We start from the raw sequence: 13,212 nt of genomic DNA, 5'->3' as shown, positions 1-13,212 counted from the left end.
TCTGATTCACTAGCAGACTTGTCAAACAGTTTAGCTGGCAACCTTGATTGCTTCTGAGTCAGTAGCATGATTATGCAGCTCAGGGCAGGCTTATCTCGCTATATGCCAATTCTCTGGACAATGGCTGTTCTTTCTCATAAAGATAACTTGTAATACTCTTCTACAATTTTGACACCTTTCATCACAATAAAAACAACTGTTTTGTTTAAGCACATTTTCCAGAGAGGGATATAGATTTTTTCCATTTTCCTGATGACTTGCCATACTGCAATGAATCATGTTGTGTGTATAGTCAGTGCCAGATAATGCTGTAGCATGATTTAACAAAAAATAACTAATATAACTCATTATTTTTGTTAAACTTAATTCAATATAACATCCGGTGAATTGGAAAAGGTGCAAATTTGATCAAGCACCGAATCAAATTCACACACTATATATAGGAGCTTTAGACAAATTAATGTATTATTTTCTCTAAAGAAGACTGTGCATATGTGCATTATATTGTTAGGGCAGGTGGTTGCAGAGAGCGCAGTATGTAAAGTGTTCCAAGGTCTTTTTCTTAGCCCTGGTCTACACTACGAGTTTAGATCGAATTTAGCAGCATTAGGTCGATTTAACCCTGCACCTGTCCACATGACGAAGCCATTTTGGTCGACTTAAAGGGCTCTTAAAATCGATTTTTGTACTCCTCCCCAACAAGGGTATTAGCACTAAAATCGACATCCCTAGGTCGAATTTGGGGTAGTGTGGGTGCAATTTGATGGTATTGGCCTCCAGGAGCTATCCCAGAGTGCTCCATTGTGACTACTCTGGACAACACTTTCAACTCAGATGCACTAGTCAGGTACACAGGAAAAGCCCCGGGAGCTTTTGAATTTAATTTCCTGTTTGGCCAGCATGGCAAGCTCATCAGCGCAGGGGACCAGGCAGTCCCAGAAGCACAGAAGAGCTACAGCATGGACCGAACGGGAGGAACTGTATCTGATCACTGTATGGGGAGATGAATCCGTGCTATCAGAACTCCGTTCCAAAAGACGTAATGCCAATACATATGCCAAAATCTCCAAGGGCAAATGTGAGGTGTTTACAATGCTCACAACTGCAGCGGTGATCAGAGCGGGCTCCCGCTTGCAGTGGTATGGCGTATGCGCGGGCAATCCAGGAAAAAGGGTGAGAAATGATTGTCTGCCATTGCTTTCATGGAGGGAGAGGTGGGTCACTGACAAAATATACCCAAAACCACCAGCGGCTACCTTGTCTGTTATCTCAATTTTTTTAATTAATAAAGAAAGAATGCATGGTTTCAAAACAATAGTTACTTTACTTCAAAGGGGGGAGGGTGGTTGGCTTAGAGGGAATTAAAATTAACAAAGGGGGCGGGTTTGCAGTAAGGAGAAACACACACAACTGTCACTCCGTAGCCTGGCCAGTCATTAAACTGGTTTTCAAAGTCTCTGTGACATGCAGCACGCCTTGCTGTGCTCTTCTAATCACCCTGGTGTCTGGCTGCTCAAAATCGGACACCAGGTAATTTGCCTCAACCTCTCACCCCGCCATAAATATCTCCCCCTTACTCTCACAGATATTATGGAGCACACAGCAAGCAGCAATAACAATGGCAATGCTGGTTGCGCTGAGGTCTGACCAACAGCACCAGCGAGCTTTTAAACGTCCAAAGGCACATTCTGCACTTGCTCAGCCTATAGTTGAACTGCTCCTTTCTTCTGTCCAGGCTTCATGAGCCATGGGAGCAAGGGGTAGGTGGGGGTAGGTGCAACCACATGGTGCTGCCAGCTGGGAGAGTAGCCTGAGGCAGAAGCCTCCAGCTCTCAGGATAGCAGAGTTGCAGTGGAAACGGTGGAGAGAGCAAAACACCATTGATGAGGACGGCTAGCAGTGCTATGGCGTCTGCGCGGTTAACCCAGGAAAAAAGCTGCGAAACGATTGTCTGCCATTGCTTTCACAGAGGGAGGGGCGACTGACGACATGTACCCAAAACCACCCATGACAATGTTTTTGCCCAATCAGGCATTGGGAGCTCAATCCAGAATTCCAGTGGGCAGCGGAGACTGCGGGAACTGTGGGATAGCTATCCACAGTGCACTGCTCTGAAAGTCGATGCTAGCCATGGTACTGTGGACGCACTTGGCCGACTTAATGCGCTTAGTGGGGACACACACAATCGACTGTATAAAATCGCTTCAGAAAAATTGACTTCTATAAAATCGACCTACTTTTATAGTGTAGATGTAGTGTTTGAACCAATGATCAGTCTTGGGAAGACATGTTGCATGCTGTTGGTTTTGGTTAACCCACATTCAGGATAGAGAAAGCTATGAGAGCAGCAAGAGAGTTTGGTGTCTGCCTTGGTCTCTGATCCTTGAGGCAGAGTTGCTCTTTTGGAGCCAAACACTAGTATTGGGCTGAGATTTGTGCAAGAAGGCATTGCCTGCATATGCATACCATCTGACCACCTCTTGTTCCAGGCTCATTGTATATGTGCAGATACAACCACCTACACTTAGAATATATCCAAACTCTACATCACTAATTTCTCCTCCATTGCAAAGCTATCTGGCAGGACCCCCAACATTCTGCTACCACATGGCAGAGAGACATCACTGATATCAGAATAGAACACCAGTGTCAGAAAGAAGGGGCAACACCATATCATTATTATATGTGGGGCTGGGAGAACTGCTTATTATTAAGGTTTCTGACATTTTCCCATTATAGGACCTTGCTGTCAGTTGGTTATAACTTTGCCTTTGGGCAGAAGTTTTCCATTCTCTCTGTCTGCCTCAGGATGAATGTTTCTGGAAGATTTCAGTCAAAGTGATTCAGTCACTTCTGAAAATTAGGCTAGGAGAAAATATGTTGTTTTGTGTATATTAAAAATCCTGGTGATTTTTTTTTTCAAGAAATTCTACTGCCTCCATGATTTGGAGCAGGAATTTGAAATTTATCAGGGAGGTAACTTTTAGTTGTTCCCATGAAAATCCATCCAAATTTGCCCAAGTTATAAGCCTTTTAAAAAAAATCACAGTTTGCACATGCACAGTAGAGGCTAACTAGAGCTTCAGCCACTAAATTCCCCGAAGATTCCATCTTCACTGGGCATGCTCCAACTCAGTAATGAACAGGATTTTCCATGCAGTTGCAGCTCTGGGCAGGAGTGGGAGAAGGCAATGGATCTGAGAGCCGGAAGCCTGCCTCTCCTGTGCTCTCAATGATCTCTGCTTGCCTGTGGCAGTGTAGAGAAGAAAGCTGCCTAATTTGAATGCAAAAGGGACAAAAGAGTAGATTGTGACAAAGAGCCTGTAAGGAGAACCTGGGACTAGGGGGGTGGGGTGGGAGAATGAAACTGGGACTGAGATTTTGCAGGATGGAGGTCAGGGCTCACAGGAGAAACGCAGATCAGATGACGAGACGGGACAGAGGAAACTGGGACTGGTTGGGCAAAGAGACTGGGGATTGGGAGTGTGTGTGAGAGAGAGAGAGAGTCCTGTGGGGAGAGATCAGTACATGCTGGGCAATAAAATTGCCACAGGGATAAGAAGCCTGAATAGTAGTGATTGTGACCAACTAGGCAAGGAGAATGTGATAGAACTGGGACAGGGATAGATTGGAGGGAATGAGGCAGAAGGGGCTCAACATAGGGTGCGGGGGGAAATGTACAGAGATACTGTGCCCACTAGAGTACACTCCGTTCCAGAACCTGGAATAGAAACCAAGTTTCCTGAGCCTCACCATTTCTTGGCTATCAACAAATATCTGTGCAACCAACAGGCAAAGTGTTCCTTCTCCCTCTAGTGCTGGCCAACATAAAGAGTGACAATGTACTATTGCTCTCGGTTACTCAGTTAGCTCAAGTGGTAGAAGTCTCTGCAGTAGATCTAAAGGTTCTTCCCTTCTGATGACCCACGTTGTTGTCAATACGATGCCACATGATAGAATTTGGTGCAGGGTTCAGTCTGCTTTTTGAACAACCTAGGGAATTACACACACTAGATAACTACAAAAAGAACATTATTAAGGTTGCAAAGACAAGCATTTAAAAGGCAGGAAATGTCAGAATTAAGGTTGCCTGTGTAGATGCATTATGACATAGATCTTCAATTACATAATCAAATACTATTTTTCCACATATAGCCTAACTGATGGATTGGCATATTGATCAATCTCTTGGACCACAGTAGTCGATAAGGGTTAAGTCTCCTGAGCAGCCACAGCACCAGGGAGATTGTTTCCAATATTGTTAGAAAGAGATCTGAGGAACACACAAGAAAAAAATTGTAATTTATCACAAGTCCCCTTATTAACCAACCCACGGAGCAGATGAACAATTCCACAAACAGTGAAATACAACAGCAGGTAGAGTGATAGTACAAAGCAAGAGAGAGGACAAAGTGTTCAGCCCTCACTTACCTCTGCTAATAGGGAACCCCAGAGTTTCAGTCATTATCTTCATCCTCATCTTCATCACCACTACCAGTGGGGGTTATCCTGGCACCTCCCACAGCACACAAGCCAGGATACAGTTTTTATAATGTATTATGCTGATGCCCACTGGGGTTCATACATATTTATGAAGGTTTCAACCCCCTTCTCGTTGTCTACACTTTCACACTCCACTAATGATGAGGTGCTCTTCTCCCATAGGTAATTAGGCCATTTACTTCAAGCATATTAGCATATACATCAATTAGTTACCATGACATTTTTGTGGTTAAACATCTGCTGATAGGCCTAACTTAAAATATCAGAAGCTGATATAAACAGGGATTTTGTAGTTACATGTAGTCAGTTTAGCAACACTTACTTAATGTAGCATGCTATCTTGTGATACAGGGTCACTTACTGGTTACTTGTTTATATTAAGTCTTTAGGCTTTAGGCCTCATTTACTTTAGTTAAAATATTGTCTTACAGGCTTGTGATCTGTAATTTTTTGAGTTACTGCCTTAATTAATACTTATATTAATATTAATCACCTCTATATCCTAAATAAACCTGATATCTTTTATCCTTGGCTATACCCAGGACCCCTATCTCATTCAGTGCACAGGATAAATGGTACTCACTTAATAAGCAGCAATTAAATGTTTTCAATATATATTCTTGGGAAGTTTGTCAGACCCTTGAGTGAGCTAGCCCAATAAAGGTCTGTTTATCAGAGGAATTTGTATGCCACTTTTCCCATGTCTCTGTCCCCTCTTCCCCCATATTCAAGTCCTTAAAAGGTGAAGTAAAAGATGAAAACTGGCAGGCAGATCTCCAAGATCAATTACTGAGTTATCCCATGGATCTGACAATCACCAGTGGTTAACCACAGGGAAGTTGATTGGCCCAAGACTACCACTAACTACTGGAGGAAGCTGGAAATAAGGAGAAAAGTGCGGGTTGTCTACATTTCCATATAGGTATGGCTTTCAGCTTAGACATTAAAAAAACCTACGGTATTCATACACAAAGACTTAGTTGTGCAATAGTTTATGTTGCTATTCACATAACATCCCTGCATAAAAACAGGGGACTGAACAGTTCATGTAGTCTCCTCCTTCACTCACATACACACACCTTACCACAGCTGCTGTTCATCACAGACCATGCTCCCCAGCCTTAACTCTGTCCTCCTAGGCATGCCCTCCTTCCAGCAGCCCCTACTCTCACTGGTATGCTGGACAAAGTATGATTTCACAAACTTTTAGCTCAGGGAAAGGGATTGCTGAATTGTCATGGTAAAGTAACTCTGAAATACACACAATTACAGATTAAATCAATCCATTTAAACATGAAAATTAATATTTTTGCATTATTCACCCATAGTACAAAACATGCACTTTCGTGGTGAATCTCCTGTATACATCTTCAGTTGACTCAGTTGGTACACCAAATATCCAAAACTAATAATGTTGGTGTAACCCACTGGTGAGTGTTTCACAGGTCCTCCTCTATGCCAGTCCACCAAGGATATGAGTTGTTACAGCCTCAGAGCTTTAACTCAAGCTGTAGTCACTCAGTCAATCAGTTCAACCAAAATGGTGGCTATCACATAAATGGGGGCTCACCTGGTATTTGAACTGCTGTTCAAGAGCTTCCTTTAATCAAAGGAATTATGCAACCCATTGGTGAGTCTGTCCCCCACAGAGGATCTGAGCTGTTGCAGACCTCAGGTACAGAATATTGGCTTTTTTTAGTTCAAGCTTGAGCCGCTCATACTTTTAGCTCTGGAGGTCTCCAGTTCAGTTCCCAGCATGTCAGCCAAGAAGGTGGCTATCAAGTTGGTATAGGTAGTGGGAGGATGCTAGAAAACTGCCATCCCAAGAAAGGGCAGATTTAAGGGCAAAGTGTGTGGTCTGTGGTATATAATAATTGTATTAGTGGTAAGGTGTATGTCTGTGAGTGAGAGAATATGGTGTTTATATAATTAGGTGCCCTAACTTTTCCTATTTTTATGTTATTTGTGTAGAAACCTTAAATTGTTGCACAGTGAAGTTTTTTGTGCATGCAGACCTAGCTAGCAGCTATATTTACACTGAGCTCTGGCTCCCTTTCCCCATAAAATCACCATCTTAAACAGCAGGATACTCAACAATAGGATTACAATGGCAGAAACATCTCTGGTCTCATTTCTGTTTTAAAAAAAAAAAAAAAAATCTGGGACTTAGTTAAGCACAAAAACAGAAGGAGAAGCAGCAGTCTCCCAGCACAGAGAAGAAACAAAATGGTTTTAGCAACAGCAGCAGCAGGAATTCCTCAAACACAAGCACCACTGGGGCAACAAAAGCCAGCTTGGCAGACAGAAATGTGGAAGAAATTACACAGATCCTACTATAATAATGAGAAAAAAATCTTTCCGTTCCTGTCTGCACTTTGTCCTGGAGGAGTTTTCTAGTGGACTGAAAGATGTGGCTGAAAAGCTGTGAGTGCTAGACCAACGGGTTATATAGTAACAGTTGAAAATCTGCAGAAGTAAGACGACACACTCAGGCCCCAGCCAACAAGCAGGGGTTGCAGGAAATACCCTTGAATGACAGGACTTTCTGTAGCTACTGAATTTCCTCACCCTGTTTCACTTTTTGAATTCAATGCATTTGAATCTTCACAAAAAAGATAAAACATGACATTTAAACAGCACATGATATGTTCTCAACCCTGGCGGGCTAAAGACCACCACACAACTTTGTGCTAGAAGCCCTGGGGAGCTATTGCTCTGCAAAGCAAAACAAAACTGTGGCACAACACAGGTTTGTCACTGGAGACCAATCCAAAGAGGAGCGACTAGATGAGGAAGTTACTCACCTTGTGCAGTAACGATGGTTCTTCGAGGTGTGTCCCCCTGTGGGTGCTCCACTTTAGGTGTCTGTGTGCCCCTGCACCTCTAATCGGAGATTTTTGGTAGCAGTGTCCCGTTGAGCCTGCGCATGTGCTCTCCCTCCCTCGTGGTCTGCCCCGAGGCTATTTAGCACTGCACGGGCGAACCCCCCTCACTTCCTTCTCTACCACAGAGCCCTATAGAGAACTCCGAAGTACAGGGGAGGAGGGCGGGTTGTGGAGCACCCATAGGGACACACATATCATCTTAGCTTCTTAACCCTTTACAGGTGAAAGGGTTTTGCCTCTGGCCAGGAGGGATTTTATAGTTCTGTATCCAAAAAGGTGGTTACCCTTCCCTTTATATTTATGACAGGTACCAACTACAGACACTCCTCTGGGGTTCCGGATGAGCCCATGATAACACAGGTGCTCAGATACTCTGGAGCCCTGTGGCCTCAGTACCCAGGGAGAGGCAATTACCATACCGTCTCTAAAAAAGTGGCACCAACAAACTTTTTGTACTGGGCAAAATTCTCATTTAGGGAGTGCTCCTTCCAACTATCGGTACTGACAGTGTACCACGGACCCCCCTCTGTGGTACCAAATGAACCCATGGTGCTACACGAGCTCTGATACCCTGGAGACCTGATGATTGGGGAAGAACCACAATCCCCATTACTTAGTACCAGGACCCCGGTATCGAACACATCCCGGCACCCAGAATCGCTCTTAGCACTGGGCTGTATACTGCCAATACCCCAGTCAGCGGCACCCTTACTCACTGATGAATCTGACACTGGCCAGGAGGAGATCATTCCCTGGCCCCTCAAGGTGGCCCACACTACAAGGGTCATCCATCTTCCATCATGCCAACTGCCCGTGCCTGCCTTCCTGCCTCTCCCTCCCAAGGCCATATTGTAACTCTTCGGGTATAGACACACACATGGTGCGACTGTCTCTGGTGTCTCTCAGGGAGAGTCCACCAGATGGTTTGCTACAGCCTGGCACCTGAGCGATGGTAGGAGAGCACCTGAGCCAGGAAAAAGCTTTTTTAGAACAGGAAAGAAGGGGGAAGGAGAAAAAAAAAACCTGAAGAGGAAGCTACCTCTTCAGCACACTTCTCCTCATCTCTCCCAGATGAGACTGTGCTGCCCATCCCTCATCACTAGGTGAAGATTTAATAACTTTCTGGATCTTACCAAGAGGGTGGCAGACAAACTGCAGATTCCCTTACAGGAGGTGTCAGATACACATCACAAGTTGGTAGAAATTCTTGCACACTACCCTTTCATCTAGAACTGTCCTCCCAATTAATGAGCTGATTCTAGATCCTACCAAAATCATCTGGCAGAGCCAGCCTCCATCACACCAACCAGCAACAGTGTGTAAACAAAAACAACCCTACATCTCTACCCAAAGAGGCAGACTTTGTTTTCAACATCCGCAACCCAACTCCATCATAGTGGATGTGGTTAATGCATGAAGCAAGTAACATAATGCCAAGTCAACTCCATACGATCAGGCTTCGCAAGATGGTGTATTCATCAACAACATTACTGTTTAAAGTCATAAATTACCAAACTGTCATGGCCAAAACAATTTTGTTAATCTTGGGAAACCCAGGATGTTTCTGAAACATTACTGGAAACACAAAAAGAACAGATTCAAACCATTCTTAGAGAAGGTCAGTTAATAGCCAGACCAGTCCTAGAGACACCACTGGATGTAGCTGTAACAGCTGCCTGCCCAGTCTCCATGACAGTGGTACTGAGGTGGGTTGTGGTTTTTTTGTTTGTTTGTTCGCTACACCTCTCTAGATTGCCCAAAGAGCTACAGACTTCCAATTTGAAGGGCCAAACTCTTTGTGGAGAAGACAGATTTTCTCTCCACATCCTCAAGGATTCTCGGACCACACTACACTCCTTAGGAATCTACACTGTGGAACAGAAGAGAAGATATACCTCTCAACCACACCACAGTGTAAGAGGCCCAGGGCTCAAAAGTGAGAACAGTCTGCGCCCCAGCCCCAGCCACGGCTCCAGCCATGGCTTCAGCTGCTGCCAGCTAAAGCTGAAGAAGTCACAAAGGTCCAGTAAAGTTATGAAATCCATGACTGTGAGCCCAAATTGTAGCCTTACTAATAGCCATTGATGGACCTATTCTCCATGAACTAAAATTCTTTTTGAAGCTGTCTACACAAATAGGTGAATCTCTGGCTGGGTGCCACTTCAGACCCTGCCTGCTTACCAGAATCCAGAGCCCTCCCTGGTTCTGCCCTCCTTATCTCAGATCTTCCTCCACTCCCAGTTCCTGCTTTCCAACCTCACTCCAGGTCCCTGCTCCTCTGTCCTAATCTGACTCCAACTCTGGCTTGACCTCTGGCTTGACCCAGGGCTTGACTGCTGACTCTGGCTTCAACCTCAGCTTGTCCCCTGACTCTGACTCCGACTCCAGCTTTGACCCTTGGCTTGACTCCTAACTCTGTCTCTGGCGCTGCCCCCTGGCTCTGATTTCTGGCTCCTGACCACAAGGCCTGACTGCCCATGCCCTGGTCCTCACTCAACAAATCTAAACAATGGTCTACATTTCCTGTAGCTTGAAAAGTACATAGATATGGCTGACATAAATTCATTTCTATTTTTTCCCCAATTTATTTAAAGTAAGTTATGGTGAATTTAACCTTTCAGACAGAGTTGTAAATTCAAATTTAACTTTTAACAAACTTAATTTTTATTTTTTAAAACAAAACTGAAAAATCCAATTTAAATAAGATTTATTTTAATTTTTAAAAAGTAACATTGATTTTTATTTGCCCTGTGCTTTGGGCACATGCTTCCCTTTCAGCAAAATTATCAGCAGCTCCAAATCAGCAGCCTGTATCTGCTTTTCCACTGAAACATATGCTGTATCTGGACAGCAGGACTGCCAACTTAAGACATTAAACACACAAAAAAAATTAAGCCTGAAAAAAATAATGAGATGAACTTAAAATATCACAAGATTTTAGAAAATAATAAATGTTGGGCTATTTTTATTTGCCAGCTGGTTTTTGAGCCTTTAAGTTTCACATTTTCAAGATTTTTTTCACAAGCATGAGGACTAGAAACTTAACTTTATTTTTAATGAAAACTGAGATTTTTACATAATAACGGGTCTCCAGGAGTTTTAAGAAAAACAAAATGTGAGACTCATGATAAAAATAATTGAGAGTTCGTAACACTGGTGAAACTGTAGCTCTGTGAAAGTGGGAACAGGACCCTGGCTTTCTGATAACAGGATAATTCCATCTATCTCACAGGAAACAAGTCTCAATCAGGGCCCCTGCAGAGTAGAGGACTGTCTGCTGCTGATTAGCCTGACAGGCTCCAACAACTCCAAGTTTGAACAGGGCTACAGTGATCATGTTGCTAATCCCTACCTGTGAGCTGCCCTGCATTCCCCTCTCTCACCTCCCAGGTCTCCAACTTTCTGGTGGCAACTTTAAGAAATATCTCTTGGTTTGTGGGTTCAAATGCCTCAGCACCCTATTACCATACACCTCAGGGCAGACTGTTAGTTATGAGTGCAATGCAAGCTCCATAAAATAAGTTGAAGTGTGTTTGCCATGCTTTAAATGTATCCTGTATTTAAATCCTGTAAAATTGCAAGCTGTGGGAACCATATTGCTGACTCAGGACACAGATACTATTCAAGCGCAGCAGGGAAATGCCTTTGGTCTGTGTTCCTTGCCTGCATGGGTTACTCTGCAGTATAGCATTAACATGCAACCTGGTTAGTTAATGCCCAACAGCTGAGGAAGCCCGGTTTCTTTCATCCATATAACAAATTGGTGTCAACCAAGGCTGACAGTTGGAGCAGGGGTTTGCTGCCATGCCAAAGACCTTCAGCTGTTTTGTTAGTGGAGTCAGGACCTTCACTTCTTTAGCTGGCAGGAACAGAACAAATTGATAGGTGATACACATTATATCCAGACAGGGACGATTATGTAATCAATCATGCCTTTGTCAGACAATCCCCAGCTGAATTTTTTCTGTGCTGGCCTCAGAGGAAGGTTAGCTAACTAGCTCATTGCAAACAATAGAGGTTGCAAAAAAAGAGATGCCGGGGGACAAAGTGTTTTAATACACAATGGCTTTTGCGACTGCACAGATCTGATTCAAGATCTTCTTTATATCAGTAGTAAATGGAGTGGCACTATGAGAGTTTAGCAAAACCTGTTACAGGCGGAGGCTCTTTAACAAAATAAATAAAAGCTCTCTAAGTTCAAGGACCAAGAGGAAAACTTAATTTGCTCTAATATCAACCTGCTTCACCACATTGTTGTTACAGGAGCTAGACTTTTTTCCATCCAAAGGTGGATCTAAATATGCTGTTTCCATTTTGTCCTCAGCTTGTATCACATCAACAAAATCCTATGCTAAACCTTTAATTAGCAAATTATGAATATAAAGAGTTACCATTCCTTATCCCTCCTGCAACCAGCTGAGAGATTCACACACACACACATGCAGCATGTCCAATGGAATATCATGCTCTAGAAAATCTGAACATCTTCCTTTATATTGCTCAACTGTAAGTGTCCTGCCACACACCATTAACTAATCACCAGGAATTAAAGAACAGAAATACTTTCCCATTCTTTCTAGATACATGCAATTTCATCCCTACCCCATTTAAAAAATGATTTATTTACATGAAAAATAATAACTTTTTTGTTCTCCACCCTTTCAGCCCCAGAGCCTTGTCCTAAATAGGTCACAAACTGACTTTATTTAAATCCATTCTTACTAAATTGCATAAAATCTGGCAAACCAGTCTCTCCCGCGTGTGCTTATGCTGTAGCAGAGGAATTGTAGTGCTGTCCTTATAGTTAATTATGTGGGTCTCTCTGTTTTTATGTTTTGAGCATTGTTGCTTTAACAAAAGAACTATAGGCCAGGTTGTTGATGGGGTAAGAAGGCTAATGCAAGATGAAGCCTATAAGCTGGGGACCTGCCTATAGGAATCTCTTGTGTTCTCTGTGTGCTGGTGAATAAAATAAGGCGTAAATTATTCATAAACTATGTTGGGCAAAGTTATTAAAACATGTCGACTGAGAGAGCCAATTTACAGGAACGTAATTAAATATGCATAGAGTTAATTCGAGGTGGTACATACAAAAAGAGGAATAAAGTAGTAAACTAGAGTCTTGGTGGCTGGATTATTCTTAATCTCAACCCAACTGCAAAATATATTGGGCCAGTTCCTCAATTTGACTTGAATGGAACTACTGCGTTTTACAGCAACTTAGGGGCTAGCCCATTGTTTGCCATTTTTGCTTGGCAAGATTGCTGGGTGAAATTTTTTTACTGAAACTTTTTTTGGCAAAAAATGAAGATTTGTCAACATGAAAATGTTTTGCAAATTCATACCAGTTTCACCAAATTGTTAGTTTAAAAAAAACCAAAATTCCCCAAAAATTCAAAATATTTTGTTGTTTTCTGAATTAAATATTTAGATTTTTTCAGTTCAAAATGACTTTTCATTTCAACGTTTCCTTTAATTTTATTTTTTTTAATCAAACAAAGGCTTTGTTTTGGATTGAATGAAACATTTTGTTTGGCATTTTCCCCAATTTTCCTCAAAATTGACAGTGAAGTGAAAAATCAGTTATTCGGTCAGTTCTACTTCGCTATTATGTAGGATAACCATGTATCAATTACTGTAAGATACCCCCTTAAATATAATGCCTGATGTCTTGCCATCCTGTGTCAAATCAATATAGCCTTCCCTTTTCTTATATTTCAGCAATAACTATGTAAAGGATTAGAGACAGTGATACAAGTGTATGACTTTTACTGTATAAAAATTTGTACAACAAAAACACAATATTTTTCACAGTTACTTTATT

General features: G+C 42.5%; 1 long non-coding RNA gene across 1 annotated transcript in view; it reads right to left on the bottom strand.

Annotated features, from left to right (window-relative positions):
- The window catches only part of LOC141981750 (uncharacterized), a 74,805-nt gene extending 67,422 nt beyond the window's left edge, over positions 1 to 7,383 (bottom strand). Inside the window, exon 1 of the long non-coding RNA XR_012637898.1 lies at positions 7,308 to 7,383. This is a non-coding gene — a long non-coding RNA (uncharacterized LOC141981750). The remainder of the gene's footprint in view (positions 1 to 7,307) is intronic.
- Positions 7,384 to 13,212: the final 5,829 nt, after the last annotated feature.

This window comes from Natator depressus, chromosome 2 (genome assembly GCF_965152275.1).
Source record: "Natator depressus isolate rNatDep1 chromosome 2, rNatDep2.hap1, whole genome shotgun sequence".
NCBI lineage: Eukaryota > Metazoa > Chordata > Testudines > Cheloniidae > Natator > Natator depressus.
The sequence above is the reverse complement of the archived record's forward strand: the minus strand, read 5'-3'. Positions and strand labels throughout refer to the sequence as shown.